Source organism: Chelonia mydas, chromosome 10 (assembly GCF_015237465.2).
Source record: "Chelonia mydas isolate rCheMyd1 chromosome 10, rCheMyd1.pri.v2, whole genome shotgun sequence".
NCBI lineage: Eukaryota > Metazoa > Chordata > Testudines > Cheloniidae > Chelonia > Chelonia mydas.
Genome location: NC_051250.2, coordinates 33541076 through 33558091, shown reverse-complemented (window position 1 = coordinate 33558091; position 17016 = coordinate 33541076). Strand labels below are relative to the sequence as shown.

Sequence of the window (17016 nt, the reverse complement as noted above, 5' to 3'; positions counted from 1 at the left end):
GCTCTGAGGAATGCATCTCCACCTTCCCAGCCACAGGAGCTCCATCTCATCCCTTTTATCAGCTTTAATGGAGGTTTTACGATGGCTTTTGTAGTGTGTTTCCCGAGCCCCATGAGTGCTGCTTTGACAGCTGGCCCGGGCATGGCAGCTCTGCGACTGAACCCCAGCCAGTGGCAATTAAAGCCAGGTGGAGAGGCGCTACTGTCTCATTTCGGGGGCAGGAGGGAACTGTCTCTTCCCTCCCCACACAGACGATTGCCTCAAGCCCCTGTACTAATCATTCACTCAGCTGCAAGGTCCCCCTTGCTTTAACCTGCAAAAATCAGGGCAGCTGTTTGGAGAGTGAGGGGGACTGAGCGCTGCTGCGGTCTGTGTGTCCCGGGCACTTCCTGCACCAGGGCCTTCCAGAGCCACCACAGACCTTCCCTGGCATTAAACCTCCTTTGGACAGCAGCTTTTGACAGGGTCGTTGTGCTCGGCACAGTCAGAATACGTGCTCAGGAGCCCCTTCAGCAGCGCTAGACTGGAGCAAGCAGCTCTGATTTCTTTTGGGGCATCTCAGGGCTGCATGACTCTGAGCCTGGGGCTGTAGCTTGGTGTGTGGAGGGGGGTTGTGTCTCCAGTCAGATCCTCCCCGCTCCTGGGTGTGGGCTAGGCTAGGACTTGGAAGTGTGTTACCTAATCAAACACCTTCTAAAGGTCTAGTGGAGAGGAGGTGACCTAGACTGATAGAGCACTAGACTGGGACTTCAGACCCCTGGTTCTGTTCCCAACTTTACCCTAGGCCAGCTGGGTGACCTTGGACAAATTGCGGTGCCTCTCTGTGCCTCAGTTTACCCACCTGAGGAATGGGGACAACGATACTGACCGCCGCTGTAGAGTGCTTGGTGATCTCAGGATGAAAAGCACTGTGGAACAGCTAGGCGTTATTTACCATGTGCTCAGATGGGAGGGTCCCCCTTGCTTTTACCTGGCCACCGTCACCTCTGTTAAAGTCCACGCTGCTAACTGGCTGGAGCACCATGCCTAGAGATCCTAGGCCAGGCAGAGCCATGAGAGATGCAAGAGACAAATACATTGGCCAGCACCCATCAGCTGATAAAATAGGAAACTGGTTTCCTTTGACTCTGCTGGCCATGTGCCTGCCACCTAGTTCTTGTCCAGGGGCTGAGCTCCCTGGCTAGCTCTGGTCTAACACAACAGCAAGAAGTTGTAGCTCTGTCTGGTGCTTCAGTGGCCCCCAAAACTGCACTCTGTGGGCACCTCAGTCCTCCGTTTTATCCGTGAGCTGTCCTACATGGGCACTGAGCCACAGTGAGCCTAAGGGACTTGTCCAGGGTCACAAAGGAAGCTGTGGCACAGCAGGGAACTGGACCCAGGTCTCCGGAGTCCCAGGCTAGCTCTCTAACTCCTAGGCCATCCTTCCTGTCTGCCACGGTCCTGGCATGTATATATGGGGCCTCCCGGGGAGTGCTCCATCAGGCAGGGGACCTGATCCCGGGGAGCTGGATTGGAATGCTAGATCATCTCTGCCTCTGACACACTCTCCCCCAGACACACACACAGCACTCTCCTCTGCTTTGTTTTCATCTCTGCTCAGAGACCTGGCCACCCCCTGTGGCGAAGGCACCTGGAGGTGCTGTCCCTGTAAGTGCTCCGGAGGTGGGACAAGGGTTTTCCCATTTCTGCTGATGCTGCTGTTGTGCAGAAACAGGTTCTGGAAACCCAGCATAACTCAGGGCAAACCCTGATATGTGCACTGCACTCTCTCAGCTGGCAAGCCGAAGGCAGAACACGGCAACTGCAAGCATGGTGCCATGTAAGAGAGGTGTCTACGGTTTTATACCATTCCCTATGCAGTGCTATCGGAGGGCCTTACGAATGGGAGAAGTTATCCACTGGCTCTTGAGTTGAAGACGGAAGTGCTGGATGGAGCCCCATTAATAATCCAAATCCGAGGCGGTTTAATCAATTAGCCACAGCATTTAAAACCCTCTCCAGAGCAAGCCGCGTGGAACAGCCGAGCTATGATCAATCCAATGAGCTCTGCCAGGGAAAGGCTTGAGATGGCCCCAGGGACCCCTGACCAACACAACCCTGCTCATGTCACTTTCTCAGTGAAGGGCTGGGAGCTTTAGCTTAACCCCTCCCGTCCCGCTGCCCCTTGCACCTGCTGTGCTGCTGCCACCCGGTCACCTTCTTCCAGTGACACTCTAACAGATCCGTGCCCTTAGCGGCATGGCCAGTTTGCTCTGCTTTGGCCGTCCCATTGCTGGTGCCTTTGGCCGTGGGAGCGCAGGAATGGCCTCCTGGGATCAGACCAATGGGCCAGCTAGTCCAGGATGCCATTGCAAACAGGGGCCAGAACTAGATGGTTCAGAGGCAGGTGTCAGACCCACAATAGCCCCGGTGGCATAATCTGGCTCCCGCACAGAGCTCGGGGAGGCATAGTGGGTAGAGCTCGGCTCAGGCTCTGAGCAATCGCTCTGGATAAGCTTGGTCCGTTCTCAGCCTTAATGGCTTCCTGGGGCAGTGAGCAGCCGGGAGATGGCGCAGCCTGGGAGGTACGGGCCATATCTGGCCGTTTCTCCTGCTGCTGCTGCCGCCCCCCGCACATGTAGCTAGGGTCTCAGACAGGACAGCAGTCAGGCAGCAAGCCTTTCGCACCACCTGTGCCCCAGCAGCGGCACTGCTGCTTTGAGTGTGCTCGCTCAGTCCCAGCTAGAGCATGCATGGGAATGATGGTTTTCAGCAGTCTGAGATGGCTCCTTCTGGCAAGGGGGGAGTGAGTAGAAATGGGCTTTCTTGCCTGCCAGTCTCTTCCCAGGACTCCCTGGAGTCAGGGTGCAAGTCTCCAAGATATCCGCATCCCAGGGTCCCTGCTAGGCCCGTCCAGCCAGTCAGGGTCTGCGCAGAGCCCTCGGTACCAAGCCCGGTTCTGGGGACTCCGCTTTCGGACAGGTGATGTGGATAGCGTGGCAGTGAGCTACCAGAGATGCTGGGCAGAGATGCTGGAAGAGCAGGGGGCAGATTTTCTGAGGTATTTCGGCATGTGAATATCTTTGAAAACCTGGCCTAGGGGGCTTTCTCTCTGCTGCTCCTGCCTTGCTGCCCCTGCTGCTCTACCTCTTGTCCCCGAGCAGTGCTAAACCCCCCTGCTACCCCTTCTCCCATGTGCCCGTCTCCATGGACCAGCCTGCTTCTTTAACAGTGACTTGTGGCTTGTGCGCCAGAGGGGCGTGGGGCTTTGTTAGCAGTGGAGATCAGAGGCACTCGCCAGTACTGGGAACACCAGCTGGCAACATCCTTGGCAGGCTGGCTACCTTCTTGCCGTGCAGGGAAACTTTGGTTCCCACCCCACGGAAAGAACAATGTGATTCTAATGCTTAGCCCCCAGCCTTGGCTCTGAGAGATCCCCTAGGAGTGAGTGGTAGCACCCCATTGGAGCTGCTCCTGCTCTGGCATTGCAGAGCTCCCCTAGCTCAAGGGGTGGAGTTGGGAGTTCTAGTCCCAGCTCTCCTGGGGGTGTAGCACAAGGATCCAGGACAAGGCCACGTTTAACCCTTCCCTGGCCGGCTCTCCCTGCCACATGCTCTGCAGCTGTGTGCTCCTGGGCGAGGGGGAGGGGAAGTTGCCTTTGACCCGAGCTCAGAGGCCATTTCCCCTGCAGCGGCAGGGGGCCAGGCTGGCAGCCTGCATGGCTCTGGGTAGGCCCAGCCACTGCTTGGACTGAGGTCTGGCTGGGGCGATGTCGGCTGCTGCCGGGGAAATGGGCGACCCCCCACTTGGGTTTCGGTGGCTGAGGAGAGGAGGGAATTCCTGACTCCCCTTTGTTTGCAAGCCACTTTCTTTCAGATCCAGCCCTGAGTCAGTGGCCTCCACCGCTCCCCCTCCCATCAAGGCTTTGGGCTGGAGATGGCTGCTGTCAGTGGGAAGGGGGCTTTCCTTCTTCCTTTGTCTTCGCTGGGGAGGGAGGGGCTGCAAAGAGCGAACGAGGGGCTCAGAAAGCTGATGGGAGCCGAGGCACATAATTGATCACTAACAGTTCTGGCGATTCTGTTCCCCACGTCCTGGCTGCCTGGGGGTTATAAACTGGGGGCTCGGCTGTCACTCTGTGGGTGTTCCCAGCCCCCCAGCTGCCCTGCAGAGCCGCTCCAGCCAATCCCAAACCCGCCGGGCTCCCCTTTCAAATCTTGCCCTTTTTCCCCCAGGATGAACTATTCCTGGCGGCTGATCCCCCACCATCAGAACCAGGCCCGCTCTGCTGGTGCAGTCGGAGCCAGGCGGGGGGCGAGCCAGGTGTTGGCAATCCCATAGGGCAGCTGCTTCCTAAGCCTTGCCTAGAGAAGCTGGCATTCTTCTGGTCCCAGGGGCCAGGGCTCCAATGTTCGGAGGGTCCCAAAACAGTGAAGGCAATTAGCCGCAGCTGTCCCTTGAGAAAGTCTCCAGGCCCTTTGATCTTCCCTCCCACTCAGCTGGAGGGTGAGCTGAGGCCTTGGAGGGAATGGACCGGTGAGCATGGCTGCAGGCACTGCTGCTTGCAGGTGGTGAGTGCTGATCCATTGGACAGGCAGGTTCCCAGGTCTCGTTGGGGGCCAGTGAGGCCCTGGCTCTGGGCATGCCCCGCCAGCTGAAGCCTGCAGCTGTGCTCCCAGCATTGAAGTGATTTGAGGTCTCTTGAATCTCATTTCCTCTTGTCTCCCCCACATACCTGAAACAGACAGAAGTTGGTGATGACCGCATCGAGCTCAGGGAGGGTTGGGACCTCGGCGCTGACGTGCCAGACCCAGAGTTCTACATGGAACTCAACAGGTAGCGAGACCCCAGCGCTGGCGCCCAGCGTGGCCCCCTGCTGCGTCTGGGCAGCAGCGAAGGCTGCCCGGGGAGATCCCCGTTTACCACCAAGATCGAAGCCTTTGAAATGGCTCCCCAGGGTGAGGGTTATAACATAGCACACCCCCTGGTTAACGTGGGGCTGGCCTGGAAGAGGCAGCTGCATGAAGCCTGCGGGCAGATGCCGAACCTCCCCTGGGGCCGGGTGATTCAGGGAGGTGGCTAGCGAGTGGAGGGAGAGGCCTGGCTGGAGCGGGGAAGAGTTCTTGCTGAAGCAAGACGTTGGGCTGTTTTTCCATGACTGGACAAAGTAATTCTGGTGACGGGATGGGGGGGAAGGCAGGGCCTGGGTAAGTGCTGAGGGGTGTAGTAAGGGAGACCACATCACACAAACCACCCGCTTGGCTGGCCATCTCTGAAGACTGAACGGAGCCATGGATGCCAAGGTCAGGACTGAGGCACGTTGTGGGGGGGGGAGCAGCCCAGGGGAATCTTGTCCTGGCGCTGCCTGGATGCTGCAGCTGGGCTGTGGCTTGTCTCTGAAATGGTCAGCCTGGCCCCTTTCACCAGCAGGGAAAAACCAGCCTTGCCGAATGTTTGCTGTCAGCAGTTTGTTGTCATATTCAGCACTGACACAGCTCTGCGCTGTGTGTGCAGATTCCCTCCGCACCTTGTGCCAGTGTCCCTCTCCCCGTCCCCCCGCATGCCGCTAGCACATCCAGATTCCCTCCCCACCTTGTGCCAGTGTCTCTCTTCCCCCTCCCCCCGCATGCCACTAGCACATCCAGATTGAGACACAAGGCGAAGAAATTCAAAGGCGGGGGCAGATTCTGCTCTGGCACTGCATGGTACAGCGCTCTCATGAACCCCTGCCTGGCCCGGGGCTCCCACCTCCCCCGGTGCATTAGCACCCGTGAGACGGTGCGTAGCCTTGATTGCCGTTCCTTGAGACACGGGCCTGGGAGGGCTTGGGACTGGTGCTGCGAGACGCATCGCTTTGCTTGGACATCGCTTGAAGAAGCGGCTCCCGAGGTCATCTGAAGGTGATAGCCGGCGTTTCATTGGTGAGGGCACCATTGCACGCTGTGCCAGAGACCCGCACGACGCCCTTCCTACAGGGAGAAAGGCTGCACAGGAGGAACTCCTGGAGAGAAGTGGGAGCTGCCATGTGGGTGCCCTGGCACCATGCAGGGTACCCCGGCCAAAGCCTGCGGGTGCCATTTTCTCTGCTTCTTCCCCCTGAAAGGGTTAATAGTGCCTGGTGAGCTGGGTTGCTGCAGGACAGGGCTGACCTGGTAATTGCTCCCTGTAAAAATAGCTGCATGCGGGGTGAGGGGCCAGCTGGCTGATGGAAGGCGGCTAGCAGTGCAATTGCTGAAATGACTCCCAGATGGGCCGGTGCCCTCGTCCCAGCTGTGGTTCTGGCATACGCCCGCCTGCCCGCACACATGGCTCTGCAGCTTACTGGGAAGCAGGCAATTGCTCTCCCTTGCACACGGGCTCTAAATGGGAGGCAAGATAGAGATATACCCTCGTGCCCTGCCCTGGGTGCTGGGATGCATGGGTGTATGTCACTGGGCGAGCTGGAGCTGTGCCAGAGCACTGAGCTCTAAGCTAGCAGAGGGAGCATGTTGGATCATGATGGGAGTGCTGGTGCTAGCGCAGGGGTGAAATACCCTCCCTGGGAGTGCCCCTGAAATCCCACTGCCGGCCGCCCCGTCCCGCTTGCTTTGGACATGGTTGGAGCAGATTTTTACGTAGGGAGGATTGTGCCCTGGTGTTTTCTCTTTAAATCTCCCTCCATCAGAGTGTCCCAGCTGTCCAGCCTTGCTGCCACATCTCCTCGGCCAATAGGGTGTGGCCAATAGGGTGGCACACAATTAACCAGCACCCTTGATACTCCAGCTCCCAAAGCCCTCTGTAGTTGCCATGGGGCTGGTGGTGAGGGGAAGGGAGCTGCAGAAAGCACAGAAGGTGTAGCAGGAAGTGGAGGGGTCCCTGCTGCTTGAGTGACTGAAGAGGAGGCTGGCCAAAGCCCTGCAGACCATCTTGCCCAGCTGGCCTTGGTCTTTCTGTGTCCAGTCGGAGTCATTTGTATACTGTCAGTGACCATCTATGCTTCCCTGGGCCAAAGGCAGTGAGGAAGGTCTGCTAGAGTCCATTGACTGGGGCTGGATTTACCCACAGTTACTGCAAATGGATACTGGTGGCCAACAAGCCCTCCTCAGGCAAGGAACCTCTCCTGGGCTGGAGTAAAGGTGGGAAAACCTTGCATGCTGGGCACAATGTTGGACGGCAGAGAGAAACCTGTGCTGGATTCTCATGGCCAGCAAGCTCTAGCCCTGTTTAGCCTTGGGGCAGGGAAGCTTTGCAGAGATGGAAAAGATTGGGGCTGCTAGGTTTAGAGAGGAGTCAAACAATGGGGTCTGGCTTAGAGAAGGGAGATCAGGATAGTCTAGTCCCCTTTCTCACATGAGACCAAGGGGACAGCTCATCAAACCGAAAAGGACACTTTAAAACTGACCAAAAGACATGCTCTTTCCACACACACACACACACACACAGCCTGCAGAACTCATTGCCACAAGAGGTCAGTGAGGCCAGGAGCTGAGAGGGGTTTGCTTGGCTACTTCTGTGGATGATGAGAACATTCAGAATTACAATAATAAGGATTAAATAAAGAACTTGGGAGGAGCTATAAACCCTCCTGTTCCAGGGCGCGAGCCAGCTTCTAATTGCTTGGGTCAGGAAGGAACTTCCCTCGTGGCCAGGCAGCCCAGAACTGCAGGGCTCTCACACCTTCATCTAGAGCGGCTGTGGCCAGTGTCAGAGACAGGATCCTGGGTCTGCTCCAGCCTAGCCATTGCTATCCTCTGTGATTAGAGCATCTGTCAGAGAGTGCTTGGCACGCAGCACCGGAAGGAGAGAAACCCCACTGAGATTAGCAAATGGCAGCCTTGTCGAGTGTGGGTCTGGTGTGGGATGTGTGCCTCACGCAAAGCTCCAAGGCTCTGGCAGTGGCTTCCTGCTCAAGCTCTCAGTTACCAGCAAGGGCTGGATTTAATAGTAAGAGGGATTTGGGGTTTAATTGCAGGGGTTTTGCAATCCTTCCTCGGTGCTGATTCAGCACCCAGGAATTAGCAGCCGCTGCACAATGGGCCTCCTCTAATCTGCTGCTGGCGCACTCCGCCTGCACTGCTACTGGCAGTGGGGCACTATTGGTGTCAGGAAGCTGCGTGGTAGCTTTGGTCTCTGATGGAAGGTTTGCGCCGGGCTGCCCTTGGATGCCAGCTGCTGGGCCATGGTTCCGAAATGGCTGTGGCTTCCCAGGGGCCCTGTGGGCTGAGTGTCTGCAGATTATGGGCACAGTGATCTGTGGCGGTGGTAGAGGATCTCCTGCCACCTTACAGCCTCCTGGTCAGGCCCTAAGCACGACACTGCTTTGGTGTAAGTGAAGTGGGGCTCAGCGCTGGGGCATTTGGGCTGTGATAGGCAGGAGGATCTAATGGTCCCTTCTGGCCTTGATCGCTACGGAAGTAGGAGGACTTTGGTCTCCAGGGCTGTGGACCCAGCAGCTTTCACCAGCACCAGGCTCGCATGGGATCACTTCCTGGGGAAGCCGTCTGTGCATCTGGGGCCCTGTAAGCTGCCCTTACCTGGGCTTCCTGTGGCCGGCGCTGCGTCCTCTCGACTCTTTGCAGTATTGTTTGCCAGCAGTTCAGGTCATCTCTGCCTCCAGTCAATGGACTGGCCTTCTGGGCCATGCCTGTCCCTGATCTAGTGGGAAGGGTGACAGTCGAGTCATGGACTGCCCTCCCTCTCCTCCCAGCGCCTGTGCTGTGACAATCACGCCCTTCTGGGGGTCTCTAATGCTAGTGTCCTGCTGATTTCTAACTCTGAGTGATATGCTTGCTGCCTAATGTACCCCTGCCATTTCCGTCAGACACAGCAGCCTGTGGCAGGAGATGAAGTGGAGTGTTGCTGTGTGCTGTTCCATAGTTGCTGCGATCCACCCTAGAAGTGGCTGCATTTAACCTGGGTGAACCACCTAGATCTCTTTCTTACCTCCCAGGGTGCTACCCAGCTGGTTTGTAAGGTGTCGTCAGGGCTGCCAGCAGCTGTCTCCATCTATATGTTCGATAACAGCCAGTTGACATACCTGTTAGGCCATGCAGTAGGCAGCATCTGGTGCCCCTTGTGCTGGCAGCCCTGGCGGATGAGCTGGGGCCGGGGAGTTGGACCCTCTCTGGAGAATCAGGTTGAGGAGCTGAGCATCCTCGCTCCACGCTGACCCGCTGTCTGAGGGCCAGTGTTGCCTGGCCAACTGACAAGCGAGGTTCCATGGCGAGGCATTTCACCTGACAAGGCCAGGCCTGCCTCCTCCTTGCCATTCCCATGCACAACAGCCAGTCTGCCCTTTCTTTCCCGAGCGGACCAGGAAACACAGCACAGGGCTCTCGCTTTCCCCTCTTGTGCGTACAGGAGCAGGTGTCGTGCAGCGGCAGCTCTCCACGGCTCCTGTTCTGCGCGCATCTCATGATGACTATGGTGCAAAGCTGTATAATGCCTCATTTGTTGTCTTGCATTGGAAGATCCAGGGAGCGCAGTCTGGCTGCGATCAGCTGCTTCCCTGTACAAGTCTATTTACCCAGCAGGTCAGGAGCCAGTGCCTGGACGGCTGCTGTCGGGTTTGAAGGGGGCGAGGATGGTCGAGAATGCTGCAAAGCAACAGTTAATAGGGCAGACAGCTCATCCTGGCGGTCTGGCTGCCCCCTCCTAGCCGTCCACCCACCCTCCACTGGTTAACAGAAAGTTTGGACTTGAGTGAGGATTTTTCATCTCTTCGTTGTGGGGATGGAAAATATACAAAGCTCCCCACAAAAATATTTAGTCAGCAGCAATTTTCAGAGGAATTTGGGATGTTAATTTAAAAAATCTGCTGGGAGGGGACTACAATGGACCCTTTGAAAGGGAGAGGGCGTCCCTCGTGCCTGGCTGCAGAGATCTGAGTGCCAGCTCCCAGAGAGACAGCCCCTCCTCTAATAGAAAGCAGCCCTCCAGGAAGTCCACCTGAGGAGTGACTCAGAAAAATCCAGCTTGGTCCAGACGTGCCTCTGCTGGATGATCTGCTGTCCAGACCAGAATCCTCCGGGCACTGGGCAACTTCTCGCACCAGGCCGTCTGCGGGCATCAGCCCTTGGTATCTGGAGCTGCCAGGCTGCAGCTCACAGTAGAACTCCAAGGGTCCTGCTGGCTCCTCTGCCCTGGGCCAGCTTCAGCTCTGCTCAGACACGGATTTGAGGCTCAGCTTTGGGGCTGGGTGAGGGAGTTCAACTTACGACCCGTGCGAGGGAGCTAAAATCCAGCTGGTGGTTAGAGCTTTAGGCATGTGGCTAGTGCTCTAGGCATGTGGCTAGTGCTCCTGGGAGAGAGAATGGAGGCAGCCAAACTCTACCCATGTAATAGCTACGGTCTTGCAATCTCCACCTCACCCCTTGCCCACCCCAGTCCTTGGCTTCCCCTGCCAACAAAGGGGCCGGCTAGTTCCAGTGGATGAGGCTGGTTTTTATGATGTGTCCAGTTGACCACTAAAAACTGGTCTGAGATCAGCATCCAAGCTTGCTTGGGCCCCATTAAACTGAAGTAATAGCTCCGGGGCTGTACCAGTCTGGGTCATGTTCACACTGGCTAACGAGGGGCAAAGGCTCCATTTCTCATGACCAGCCCCAGACCACGATTCCATAGACAGGGAGTATAACCTCTCTAGCTCCCCATAAGGGAGTCGGGATGGCCAGTGGTTAGGGTGCTAGCCTCTGAGATTCAGGAGATCTGTATCCAGGTCCCTGCTCTGCCACAGACACCCTGTGGGACCTTGGTCAAGTCACTTTGTCCCATCCGTCCATTAGCCCTGCCCTGCTCCTCAGGGATGAATACAGAAAAGGCTGTGAGGCGCCCACCTGCTCCGGCGTTGGTGGCGAGGGACATAGCGACAGTAGATGTTATTTATGGTAGATTATTGCAGGGCCTAGCGGCCCCAAGCACTGAGCAGGGCCCCATTGTGCTAGGTGCTGTCTAGCCATGCGATAAGAGGCAGTATGTGAAGGGAATGTGGAGATTGTGGCGTTAAATGCTCCCAAGGCAGGTGCAGGGGCTGAGGCAGTATCCCGTAGCCCTCCCCTAGACCCAGTTCTCCTGCTGGCGCCAGTGCTCCAGGAGCGGAGGCAGGTGACTGGGAAGATGATCCAGCCCTGTGCCATGGTCAGGTGTGCGAGAGAATCGCTCCACATGCTCACTAACTGGCCTGCTCCAGGGCCCCCGGCTGCTCCTCGGGGAACCTGATTTCCAGGTCACATTCCCCCTTTCAAATGGGGGAACCCTGTCAGTCCCGTGGCTGCTAGGAGCCAACAAACCTCTGTCTGAGGAGATGAGTGTCTGAGTCACTCTCCTGGCAAGCGGAACGGCTGACCTGTGTCTGCTCAGATGTTCCAGACGAAGCTGCGCACTGGGCAGAGACAGGTCTCCAAACTCCAGCCCGAAAGGGGAACGAGTCAGAAACTGAGCGAGTGAAAAGAGGAGGCTACAATGGAAACCACTGGGCAGCCTTACCTAGTCCCCCTGCTCGCATCCGCTGGGTGTGTGTGTGTGTGAAGTGTGTGTGCATGCACGTGCGAGGTGTGCACGCGTGTGGGTATGTGCTCACTTATAATCAAGGCTGCTAAAGAAGTCCCAAGGGGCTGGATAGTGCTGGCCCACAGGAGCTGTCAAGCAAGCACAGTCCAAGTGAACATGTTCTGCCCTGTGAGACACATGCAGGCTGCACCGAGACCTGCAGTCTCCTGTGTACATGCGTGTGGCTGGGCCCTTAACAGTCCTGTGACACTGCCCAGCAGCGATCGCACCGAGCTGCCCAGCACGCCAGTGCGGTGCGTCAGTATCCTGGCCCACGCAGGGAAGTTGTGGCACACAGGGAGCTCTCCTGCCTCGGGGCTGTGCTTAGCCACCCATCCTTCCCCCCCATATAGCACACTCCCGACAGCACTCGGCTCCCCAGCCCTCCCCCAAGTCACTGCACTAGGGACATGTGAACGGGCCTGAGGCCTCGGCGTTATGCGCAACGATCCGGGCTCTGCAGCAGCCGTGGCAGGGCTGGTTCCTTGTGTGAACTGCTGGGGGAACTGGGGATTAATGGCGACACTTGGAGGACTCGGGAGAATACGGGGAGCCCCCCACCTCAGCTCTGGAAGAAGGGGCATAGGCAGTGTGCACAGAGGGACAAGGAACAGCCGTCTGAGCAGTGGGGAGAAATGGCCTTTGACCTGTGTGTTTATAATGGCGCAGCCTCACCTTGGCTGAGGGCCCAGGTCTGTCACCTTTGCCGGTGCCCCTTGCTCCCCAGGGAAGGCTACTGCACCAGTGGGGTGGCCCATAGGCTGCAGCTCCATCCGGCAGAAGGCAGGGCAGCGGGATGTTGGCTGGCGCTCAGTGCAGTTCTCACAGCGGGGTCCATGTCACTAACGTTAAGGAGATCGTTAGACCTGACCCCTGCTGCGTGGGGTGAACTTTGCATGCTCAGGCTGGCATCATTGGTGCCGCGGTTAGCACTCTGCCAAGTACAGATTCACGGTACGTTAGCACCTCAGAAGGGAAAGCCTCCAGCCCAGGGAGCCAAGGAGATAACTGCACTGACCAGATGCCAGCCTCTCCCATACGGTCCCTAGGATGTCTCACACCTCCGGCAGCCACACCCAGCCAGGCTGCAGAAGTCCCCCGCACCCGCGGCTCACCCAGCAGAACCGGGCCACTCAGGGGCCAGGGCTTGGCCCTGGGCGCTCACTTCTCCAGGAGGCATTATTGTGTGTCTGCACCACCACATGTGGCAGGCAGGAAAGCTTTTGTCCGTGTGATTGAGGACAGAAAAAGTCAGGCCGGGGGGTCAGGAGCAAGGGTCTGGGCAGAACTGGGGGGGCAGGCCCAGGACTGAAATAGCAGCAGCGCAGGTTGGTGAGGGTGGGGTATTGGCCCAGCTCTGGGGGTGCAGGTGCTCAGTAGCTGGTACAGTTCAGATCTTAGGGGGGCACGCTCAGAGGCAGGGGCTGCTTGCACCGGGCCTGACTCAAATCTCTGCTGTTCTCTCACAGCCAAACTTGTCTGGTTGGCAACACCTGCTCAGCAGAGGCCCTGCGCTGGGAAACTCAGGCTGCTGCAATGGAGAGGGAAAGGGAGCCAGGGAAAAGCAGTGCCGGGGGGCCTGACCATCGCAGCCCTCTGCTCTCTGAGAGCCCTGCCTGCCCCTGCACTTCAGAGGGGAGCGGGGCTGGGGGCTGCAGGCCACACTCTGCTCCATGTGTAATCCGAGTTCTGTAATGCTCCGTTAATCAGAGCCAGGCGGGTCCGTCAGCGAGTGCTGGGGGAGGGGGGCTATGGAGGGGGAGGCAAGGCGGGTGGATGAAGAAATGAGAGGCAGCTGTGTAAATATTGATGGAATTCGGCTAAGGAAAAGTGAAACCAACTGAATTCTAAATTCTCGGACTCCCAAGTCTCCATGTAAACACACTGGGGCTGCCTGAAGCCAGCCAACCCTCCTGCAGGCACGCAGAGCACCAGGGAAACTGCCCCCTGCCCCCGTGTACCCAGTACGGCATGCGCTGTGGGGCAGCTTGTCTTTCATTCATCCCCTGGGCTGAGGCACAATGGGCTGGTTTGAGTACAGTGACCCAGCCCCCGGTGCCTGCCCAGGCTGGAGCTGGGCGGAGCACCCTGATGGTGCTAGCTTTTTGTCCTGTGGCTGAACATCCCCTCTGCCCTCTGATGTGCCTGCAAAGGTGGAGCGGAGCACGAGATCTCTGCTGACCGCCCGGCTTGGCTTGTAGGCAGGACACGTCCCATCGCTGCTGGTTTCGGAGTGGTTGGACAGTGATGGGATCGGACGGAGGCTGGAGAGAGAGGGACCCTGCAGCAGGCTGGCGTGCATGGGTGGGAAAGCCATTTTCAGGAGCTCCTCCAGGCTGATCCTATCCCTGCGCTTCAGCTCTACCCTGCGTGATAGTTCCACCTGCAGCCGTACCCCCTGAGACTGAGCGCCCATCTGACCCCCTGCACTCCAGGAAGTGGTGTTGGCGATTCCGTAGGTGGCTCCCTCTCCCTTACGCCTGCCCTAACCCAGCGTCCCAACACTGTGCCAGGAGGACTCTGCCAGCCCAGCCCTCCCTTAGCTCTGAGGAGCTTTGTTCAACTGGTTGTTAATCAGCCAGGTGGAACCTGCAGCCTAGCTGCTGGGAGGGAGAACTCGCCATTCTTTGCCTGGCGGCTGACCAGCTTGTGATCTGACCTGCTATTGGAAGCGGGGGCGGCTGGAGAGGGATGTATTTGTCACCCTCCGACCTCAGCCAAACCCCTTGCTGCAGCAGTTCTCCCTGGAGGTGGGCAGTGGGCAGAGCAGAACTAAGCTAGCGGGACCAGTTCCTGGCACCTCCACCATCCCCACAGAGGGTGAGCATGTAGAAAATCCACCCGCTCTGACTTCTAGGAGTTCCCTGACTGTTTCCTATGAATGTCAGGTCTCATTCAAAGGTGAGCTGCACAGGAGTACCGTACAGGCCTTGACAATGTCGAAAGGGGATTGGGTTTACGTTTATTTGGGGTTTACGTTTTTCACATTAGAAATGTATGTTCTGCCTACTGTGGAAGGTCTGTGGCTGACTGGGGAACTGGTAGCTTTTTGGTACCTGAGATACTAAGGAAATAAAACCTGATGCCTGGAAGCGCAGTGACTTTTATTCAGGGTGTTTAAAACCCTGGTTGTTTTCTTGTCAGCATCTATTCAACATGGGGGGGAAGGAAATATCTCGCTAGCAGCAAAGGGCTGAGAAAAGACCCAATCCACATCTGAGTCCTCCACCAAAACAGGAAGCTCAGATCTGTTGTTCCTGCTAGTCCAAAGGTTAAAGACACAAAACAAACCCAAACGCACAATCGCCCTCCTCAATCCAGAACCGAAGCCAAGAGGGACCTACAGCCAGTGTATTTCCTTTGCAAGTCACCTTTAAAAGGGAGGAAACAAGGAAGTTTCTGTCCCCCACAGCTCCAAAGACCTTTCCCAGGGTAACTGACATATGGGTGTCTGCAGACAGGCTGTGGGTCAGCCCAAGAGAAAAGGGAGCTGCCACACCCCACCCCACCCAACCCCAGCCCCTTGGGGCTTAATGGGCTGTTAACCTGGGAACCTCAGAGGCCTTGCCTGCACTGAGGAAGTACACACAACCCCCTGCGCCCCAAGGGCCTAGCATGATGCAGTGGTGCTAAAGCCAATGGGAATCAGTAGCGCAGACATGACCCTACGCCCAGCAGTGGCTTGAGCCACATTTACAGTGGCCACTCCACGAGCTGCCAGAGCGGGCCCTTGGTGGGAGTTGTTCTGTTTCTCTTGCACAGGGGGCTGCTGAAACGCCAGCGGGGTGAGCCGCTCAGTCTCCAACTGACTCGCTGATCCACTGGGCTGCACAAACCTCCATGTCCCAGCCTCCCCCGAGATAAGCCTTGGGCTAGGCAGAGCCAACCTCTGTAGAAATGGCCGCTCCCATGACATGGAGAGTGGAGGGAATTTGCTGGACTCCTCAAAAAGGTGAAATGACCATTGGCGCCCTGGGGGCAGGAAAGGCTTGGGACAGTGGGGCAGCCAGCTGGATTTCCCAGGGCTTCCCTCCTGCGTCTAGCAGTGAAAACTGTTCCCGTTTCATAAGCTAATAAACCCTGCTAACAACCGTCATCTGGTGTTGAGAGGAGGGAGGAGCCTGGGAGAACAGCAACTAGCGATATCAAAATCCTAATTTTGGCTCAGAGCCTGGCGAAGCATATGGTGCTTGTGTGTTTGTATTGCACCAGGACTCTCTTCCCGACAGACACTTCGGGCGCGAGGTTCATCCAGGGAAAGGAATTCACCTTATCAGGTCGGCCGGCGGAAACAGGCCTGAGCAGCCACTGACAGCTCCCCCATTACTCCTCACTCCCCATCCTCCAGCAGGAGATTTAGATGAGGCTTCTGGTCTTTTTAACAGAAAGAAATCTTGTCAGAGCATCGTCTGACTCATGTACTGGCCAGAACCGAGCTCCGTTCTCCATCCTGCACAGATAGTGCCTGTCTCCATCTCTTGTCAGCGTTTTGAGGCAGGACCTTTGTGTTCTGTGTTTGTGCAGCGCCTAGCACAATGGGGGCCTGGTCCATAACTGGGGCTCATAGGCTCTGCTTCAATACACATAACTAACTGCTCAGTATAGAACGCTCCCCCAATGTAATCTCAAAGCATTTTACCAACCTGGATGAGCATCATCGAATGGGAAACTGAGGCAGAGCTACTTGCCCAAAGCTGCACAGTGGGAAGTGGCACAGTTGGGAATAAAAGCCAGGCATCCTGGATTCTCCACTTGGTGCCCTGACCCTTGGACCATGCTCCCACCCTAGATGGTGCAGATCTGCCACCAGTACTGCTAATTGAAATGGTGGTCTGGTTACATATGCTACAGAGAGGGCAGGTTGTCTTGGGTTAGAGGGTCTTTTGCCACTAGCTGGCCTGTCCACATTCCCTCCAGCTCAGGAGGGACCTGCCATCCGGTGGCAACTAAGTTTGGTCACAGTTCCGCCTCAGGATCCACATCAGGGAAGCCACCCGCACAGTTGGTGCGACCAGTGTCTCTTGGGGCAGACAAACTGCCAAGCAGTGGCTGGCCCTGCAGACGGAGCACCCCGCTTTGCCAGGAAGGGGGTCCCTTGTGTGGGCAGAAGCTGTTGCTGGGGAAGCTGCAGCAGCCCGGTGAGTGCTCTCCCTGCCCCGGAGATAGAGAGGGTTCCCGTGTCCGGGGCGTGCTGGCCCATGTTTTTTGCCAGCGTTAAATTGGTGCACCCAATTTGAACATAAATGGAAAGCTGCAGTGGTGTTAAAATCAGAGAGTCTCACTTTAGGTGCTATGGGGCTAGGGCTCGAGGAATTAAAGAAAAGGAATAAAAAACCCTGACAGCTGGAGTTCTCCAAGAGCTTAATTTTTTCCTTCCAATTACACTGTGAAAACCAATTTTTTGCACAGTGAAAACTCAACACATGGCCCCCCCAGCCATCACCACTGCTCTCCCCATGATAACTGGACTCCTGCTAATCATCTCCCATGGGTGGATGGGAAGCTGTAATTCCT

The 17016-nt window shown here is 57.0% G+C and overlaps 1 protein-coding gene across 1 annotated transcript in view; it reads left to right on the top strand.

The window, feature by feature from the left end:
- CORO7 (coronin 7) overlaps positions 1-17016 on the top strand; it is a 171908-nt gene that overhangs the window by 90507 nt on the left and 64385 nt on the right. The window lies entirely within an intron of this gene.